Source organism: Homarus americanus, unplaced genomic scaffold (assembly GCF_018991925.1).
Source record: "Homarus americanus isolate GMGI-L3 unplaced genomic scaffold, GMGI_Hamer_2.0 scaffold19065, whole genome shotgun sequence".
Taxonomy (NCBI): Eukaryota; Metazoa; Arthropoda; class Malacostraca; order Decapoda; family Nephropidae; genus Homarus; species Homarus americanus.
Genome location: NW_024757463.1, coordinates 1,315,964 through 1,323,463, shown reverse-complemented (window position 1 = coordinate 1,323,463; position 7,500 = coordinate 1,315,964). Strand labels below are relative to the sequence as shown.

Genomic DNA, 7,500 nt, shown 5'->3' with positions numbered 1-7,500 from the left:
ATTCACGCGACTCATATGAAGACCAGAGACCCCAGCTTATTTTACCTAAAGTTTCAACACTTTAAGCTGCCTAGGGTTTGATTAGGTTAATTTTAGGTTAGATTAGGTTAAGTTAGCATTAGGTTAGGTTAAATTCAGTTAGTATTAAATTAGGTTAAATTAGCATTATGTTAAGTTAAATTCTGGTTAGCTGAAGTTATCATTATGTTAAGTTAAACTAATTAGCGATAGATTAACTTAAATTACCTCTACGTTAAGTTAAATTAACATCCAATCACGTTAACATTAGGGTGTTTAATCATCAGGTGAAATAAACAAGAGGGTGTCTAAACTCCACGTGATTCAATTAAATTTCAGGATTTCTTGTACAGTAATAGCGAGGTGTTGGAACTGTGCCAAGAATGTAAATTATAATTTGTCTTCGTTTGTAGTGAAGATTATGCTACCTGGAGGGGGTTAGGTTAGGTTGGATTAGGTTGGATTTGGTTAGGTTTGGTTAGGTTTGGTTAGGTTATGTATGTATGTATGTGTGTATGTATGTATTTATGTAGGTACTAGTCTATCTAGCTATATGAATCACTATCTATCTATTTATCTATCTATCTATCGAACATTATTCCCATGGTGAGGTGAATCAACAGTGCGTCACGATGGCGGTATCATTACTCTGCAACACTGGGCAAGGCTGCTGGGTCCGTTGGCAACCCTGTTCTAGACGTGGAAACACCCAGAAAGTGAGAGGAAGGAGGGAGGGGAAGGAGGAAGGAGGGAGGGAAGGGAAGGAGGAGGAGGAAGGAAGGAAGGAGGGAGGGAGGGAAGGAAGGAAGGTGGGAGTCTTTCGATCAGTAATTCCCCATCAGTGTGACCTTACATACATACATACATACATACATACATACATACATACATACATACATACATAAAGAGAAAGATGAATACACACTACTTATTAAAGACAGATAAACAGACAGACAGACAGACGTAACAAGTGAAAACAAATAATAAACAATAAACAAACAAACAATCCCGACAAAGGTCATTTATATTCACTCCTGAAAACGTCTCTTTAAATTTCCCGCGTAAAAAGTCGATTTAAATTTCCCGCGTAAAAAGTCGATTTAAATTTCCCGCGTAAAATATAAACTAAAACAGCCGACGTTTCTGACATTTAAATTTGTGGGTTTGTTTTTTAGCTGTTATGTACGGTGACAGATTATGTAGGCCCCAGTTCTAGTAGGTCCCAGTACAAACGGGCCCCAGTTCTGGTAGACCCCGTATAAAAACATAATTTATAATATTTCCCATCCCGGTACGATAGTTTTTCCCGATGGCAGCGACGGTATGTAAGCAGATGAAATTTGTCCAGATTTCCTGAATTTTTTACCGGTTGAATATTTTCCACAGCTTGTTGTTTGGGTTGAGTTGCTGCCAGTGGCTTTGAACCCTGGTTTGCCGGTCTCTTATAAGAATTGTATTTTTACACCCCACTCAACCAGTCGATGACGCAGTACGATAAGTTTTCCCTCCGCCCCGGCAGCTGGTATAAGATAAATATTTTCGTCAAATTCTCCAAGAGTTTTGGCTATTTACTCAATCTCACGTGTCGTAAGATATAAATAATATATCTTACTTGTTATTTAAATAATATATGAACTAATTCACCATAGATATATAAAATAACAGCTTTAAATAAATAATAAACGCTGCCTAACATACGATAACTTCCACTCTCCCAGCCGACATGGCATTACCAGGACAGACAGGTAACGTAAATCTATGGGTGTGTTTTTCATCGTGATAAAAACATCCGGAAACTATTTTAAGGTGACGGAAGAGAGATGGTGTCAAGTGCACGCTGCCGGTCACTCAGGGGATATTTTTACCGGTTAGTCAAGTGAAGATAAAGGGATGGATAGGGTTACTTTCTGTGAGGTGGCAATGTGGTCAAGTATGGTAAGTTGAACTAATGGCGGTAATACTACTACTACTACTACTACTACTACTACTACTACTACTACTACTACTACTACTACTACTACTACTACTACTACCACCACTACCACTACTACTACTACCACTACTACTACTACTGCTAATAATAATGCATACAAAACCCAATTATATATACGTATATTTAATAAGTATATATATTGTGTACTCTGTGTATATGTGTGTGTGTGTGTGTGTGTGTGTATGTGTGTGTATGTGTGTGTGTGTGTGTGTGTGTGTGTAGGTATACAGTTTTTTACCTTTAAATCAATATTATGTTTAAGACTTTTATAATTAATTTCAACACACACACACACACCCACACCCACACACACCCACCCACATACACCCACACACACACACACACACACACACACAGACTTATCAATAAAATGTAAGTTATATTTTTGTAGTGGTACAGTGTAGTGCGGTGTGGTGGAGTGTGGTAGTGTGTGGTAGTGTGTGATTTGGCTCGATGCCTAGATGTACTGAGTATTTGCACTACTTCCTGCCTGGCTATCCGCCCACCATAGCACCAGTTACCATGATAGTAGTAGTAGTAGTAGTATTACCATCAACAGACACCCAACGTGATACTTCCCCCGCATCTCATTGGCTCAGTATTAGCCAATCAGAAGCCGTCGTCCCACTGGTGCATATCTGTTGCCTATTTTAGTATCAACGGGAACCAGAGAAAATGTTAGGGTCTATTAGGGAAAACTCGTGTAAACAGGTGATTGAGGTGATTGAATGTTTAGGTGAGTGATTGACACGTAAGAGAGAGAGAGAGAGAGAGAGAGGTCAATCACACACACACACCCCTATATTCTACTAGCCAATACAATCATGAATATTCCTACAACTAGCTGGAAAATAGCCTCGTTACTAGTATGTAATATTCAGCTATTTCATGATTTATTGAGTGAGAGGATAATAGAATGTGTGTGTGTGTGTGTGTGTGTGTGTGTGTGTGTGAAAAAATTTGCTCATCGATAATATTGATAATTCATAATTAATAATAACAATGATAATAATAACAATAATAATAATAATAATAATAATAATAATAATAATAATAATAAATCACTCTTCCACAAATAAACACAATATCCAGCACTTTTCCCTACATATCAGCACTTTCCGCTAATGTTCACCAATATATATCGCTATTTTTAACACTTTATGCTAGTTTTGTGTTTCCTCTACCGCGATCAATGAAGGGAGCAACACAGTGAGAGAGAGAGAGAGAGTGTTGCGTGCCTAGCTGCCTCTCCCTCAAGACTGTCAATGCTATACTTAGCTAACCAGAGTCACGGAGGAATCACACTGTTGCCAGAACTACACTTGCTGAGTCGCGTATGTTGCCAATATAGGATCGTTATCTCCCACCCAGAGCAAAAATGGTTATTGGATGTGTATGGATTTTGTCCCGAGTAGGAATCTAACCTAACCTGACCTAACACTACCTTAACCTGACCTGATCTGACCTGACCTACACTAACACCTCAGGTAAAGTTAAATATCTAATTAACAGGTGAACTAAACTGCTAGATTATCCCTAAGTTTTTAATTAATTCACGCCGTCGGTAATAGGAGTAACCCCAAACATCATTAGAGGTCAAAGGTAAAGTGTTGTGAGCTGAGGTCCTCTCGTGACGGCTGACCTTAAGTGAGCATAAAGCATGGAAGGTTCGTATCCCCTAGGGCCCTTCAATGAGCATAAAGCATGGAAGGTTCGTATCCCCTGGGGCCCTTCAATGAGCATAAAGCATGGAAGGTTCGTATCCCCTGGGGCCCTTCAATGAGCATAAAGCATGGGAGATTCGTATCCCCTGGGGCCCTTCAATGAGCATAAAGCATGGAAGGTTCGTATCCCCTGGGGCCCTTCAATGAGCATAAAGCATGGAAGGTTCGTATCCCCTGGGGCCTTCAATGAGCATAAAGCATGGAAGGTTCGTATCCCCTAGGGCCCTTCAATGAGCATAAAGCATGGAAGGTTCGTATCCCCTGGGGCCCGTAAGTGAGCATTCGGCGTGGGAACCAAGACATGTTTTAACGAGTCAAGACACCTGTTCACCAATATACACCTGTAGAGGCGGTGGACAATAACAACTGTGGCGGCTTAAGTCTGTACGCTTGTTAGGCAGAATTAATTAATGACTTGACTTAAAAACTTTCTGGTTAGGTTGAGTGAGTGAGTCTCTCTCTCTCTCTCTCTCTCTCTCCTCTCTCTCTCTCTCTCTCTCTCTCTCTCTCTCCCCTCCCTCCCTCCTCCTCCTCCCTCCCTCCTCCCTCCCTCCTCCCTCCTCCTCCCTCTCTCTCTCTCTCTCTCTCTCTCTCTCTCTCTCTCTCTCTCTCTCTCCTCTCTCTCTCTCTCTCTCTCTCTCTCTCTCTCTCTCTCTCTCTCTCTCTCTCTCTCTCTCTCCTTTTCTCTATATCTCTCCATTCTCTTCTCTCTCTTCGTCTCTCCCCCTACCCCCCCTCCCTCCCCTGACCGCCACCTGGTAAATCTATTGTTTACACCCCTTGTCAACACGTAAGTCGTTTGTTTACAATTTTCTTCCCGTGTTTACAACTTTTCCCGCCAAATCCCCCGCCACGTGTCGCCGCTTGTTGCTCATTGGTTGACCCGGAATAGTAGGCGGAGCATCACCCAATATGGAGTTGCCAATCATGAATATCGATATTATTTTCAATGTTATTTTACCGTTAGATTTGTAATATTAATCTTTATATATATTTTAAAATAATATTATTGAAGATTAATATTCATGATTTAGATAGAAATATTGACAGGAAGAGGTAGAATAAAATGGAATAATAACGAATAACTGATAACAATTTCCTGGAACATGGCGCCTGCGCACTTGTCACCATGACGCACTAGACCTACCAAAACAAATCCATGACGTCAGTGTACATCAAGACACGAGAGGGAGAGGACGTCCTGTGGTCAAATAAGAAGAACGAAGATTTGATTTTTCCCTTGACTTCCATACATAATGATCAACGTTCTTACACACATAGGAGCAGTACCATTTGGATATAACGTAAAGGAGGGTTTAATTCACAGCTGTACAACTTGTGGAAGGATTTCGTCAATGGTGATGGAATGGCCGGATTATTATGGTAAGTTTAATTCTTTTTTATAATTTATTTATTTATATTTATAATGAATGGAAAATATTGGTTATATATTTAATTATCTGTCTGTCTGTCTGTCTTTCTTTATCTGTCTGTCTGTCTGTCTGTCTGTCTGTCTCTCGCGCGTGATTTAATAATTGTAAACAAACTCTTCCAGGTACTCCGCTGCCAGACGTAGTACTGAGCAACACACCGCCTGATACAGTTATCTTTCACCAATTCTCTGAGGTAAATAAGCCCCTCCAAGCCACCACACAAGCTACCACACCTCATCATCATCGCAAGCCACGTGAAGGAACCCAACTCCACCTTAGCTTAGAGAGGAGTCAAAATATTCGCCATTTGAAGCCATACTCCATTTTTCCCTCCCGGCTACGTCAAGATAGTTTCCCTCCCTTATGCTGGAATAATCGCCTTCAATCTCACCTTAAAGGGATTATACCTCACCAGGGAGAGATGAGAGAGATTATACCTCACCAGGGAGAGATGAGAGAGATTATTCCTCACCAGGGAGAGATGAGAGAGGTAAAAACAGAGAGAGATTCCCAAGAAATATGGCGAGGTATTGGGAACGATCTAAGAAGAATTGGTGATAATTTTTTCCCTCGTCAATCAAGAGTGAGTTTAATTATCTGTCTGTCTGTCGTGTTTATTGATATATATATTGTTACTGTTACTACCACTACTACTACTACTACTACTACTACTACTACTACTACTACTACTACTACTACTACTACTACTACTACTACTACTACTAATCTACCCATTATTTATCTTCTAGGCCACTACCACCGTCACCACGAGTCTGTCTGTATGTCTGGCCATTACAGTCTCATGGAAACTGCTCTCTAAACTGTACTGATGATGAGAGATGTATTGTGACCTTTGTGTGACCTTTGGGATGGGACTGTGACCTTTGGGATGGGACTTTGACCTTTGGGATGGGACTTTGACCTTTGGGATGGGACTGTGACCTTTGGGATGGGACTGTGACCTTTGGGATGGGACTTTGACCTTTGGGATGGGACTTTGACCTTTGGGATGGGACTGTGACCTTTGGGATGGGACTGTGACCTTTGGGATGGGACTGTGACCTTTCGGATGGGACTGTGACCTTTGGGATGGGACTGTGACCTTTGGGATGCTACTGTGACCTTTGAGATGGAACTATGACCCTTGTGTGACCCCTAGGATACAGCGTGACCTGACCTGACCTGACCTCCATAAACAACTGTAAATACTCCAATCTTTGGAAAAATAGTTATTTAATAAAATTATTTGAGAATTTGTATACATGTGTACATGTGTGTATGTGAAAATATATGTATGTGTTGTAAATATATGTACGTGCGTGTGTGTGTGTACATACATGTAAACACGTACATATCTACTTTCATTAAACCCGACTAATCGTATACAATGGTTTATTATATTCCTTTAGGCTCGTATCCCAAGTCGGGTTTAATTTCCTTTAGGTTTGTATCCCAAGTTGGGTTTAATTTGCTTTAAGTCTGTATCCCAAGTTGGGTTTAATTTCCTTTAGGTTTGTATCCCAAGTTGGGTTTAATTAATTTAATCCCTTGTGTACGGTGTTACTTCTGAGGTGAATATCTATAATTAAATGGCGTCACTGTATTAAAAGGGGTTAAATTAATTACAAATAACCACAATAATTAAACATAAATCATAGATATATTTGAGTATTAATGGATCATCTTTTTCTAATAAATATATAATCTTCAGCTCTGAAATAAATGGCGGTCCATCGTCTCGTAATGCACAACCTCTATAACCATGACCCGTATATTGACACTGTCCCAGGGAATATATCTCAAGACATCTTTTTCAGCACCTTGGATGTCTAATGATAAGAAATCAACCGTAGTTATATTCAAAGCCATGAGATAAGACGCTAAAGGGAAACATTGAACAAGAGAATACGATTTATCAGAGTTTTAGATATCTTCGCAGTAAAGTCACCATCACTTGTTCTTCTGGATATTAAGCTGTGGATAAGCATGTATGTGATATCCAAGCTTTCCTCCGCTTATTAACCAGCTTAGCAGGTGGATAGGTTATAAGGATAGATGGATGGTGGGGATAGATGGTATTGTCTTAAAATGGATAGAACTCTTGAGTCATTTAGGGAGAGCGGGCCATTGACACGCCAGCGAGCTTCGTTCATTGTCATTTGGGTAGACTCGTTTCCTCTCTGTGGGTCAAAAATATTTACATTAGTTACCGCTGAGCTAAAACATTTACTGGGCTAAATTATTTTTCCTAGAATATAAGAAAAATGACTCAACAAAAAGTAATAATAACAATAATAATGATAATAATAATATGATAGTGAGAGGTACTCAG

The 7,500-nt window shown here is 40.0% G+C and overlaps 2 long non-coding RNA genes across 2 annotated transcripts in view; one reads left to right on the top strand and one right to left on the bottom strand.

Moving 5' to 3' along the window:
* The window catches only part of LOC121857507, an 11,389-nt gene extending 8,133 nt beyond the window's left edge, over positions 1 to 3,256 (bottom strand). The window contains exon 1 of the long non-coding RNA XR_006087218.1: positions 3,196 to 3,256. This is a non-coding gene — a long non-coding RNA (uncharacterized LOC121857507). The remainder of the gene's footprint in view (positions 1 to 3,195) is intronic.
* The window catches only part of LOC121857508, a 10,786-nt gene extending 4,235 nt beyond the window's left edge, over positions 1 to 6,551 (top strand). Inside the window, exons 2-4 of the long non-coding RNA XR_006087223.1 lie at positions 4,877 to 5,118; positions 5,291 to 5,751; positions 5,918 to 6,551. This is a non-coding gene — a long non-coding RNA (uncharacterized LOC121857508). The remainder of the gene's footprint in view (positions 1 to 4,876; positions 5,119 to 5,290; positions 5,752 to 5,917) is intronic.
* Positions 6,552 to 7,500: the final 949 nt, after the last annotated feature.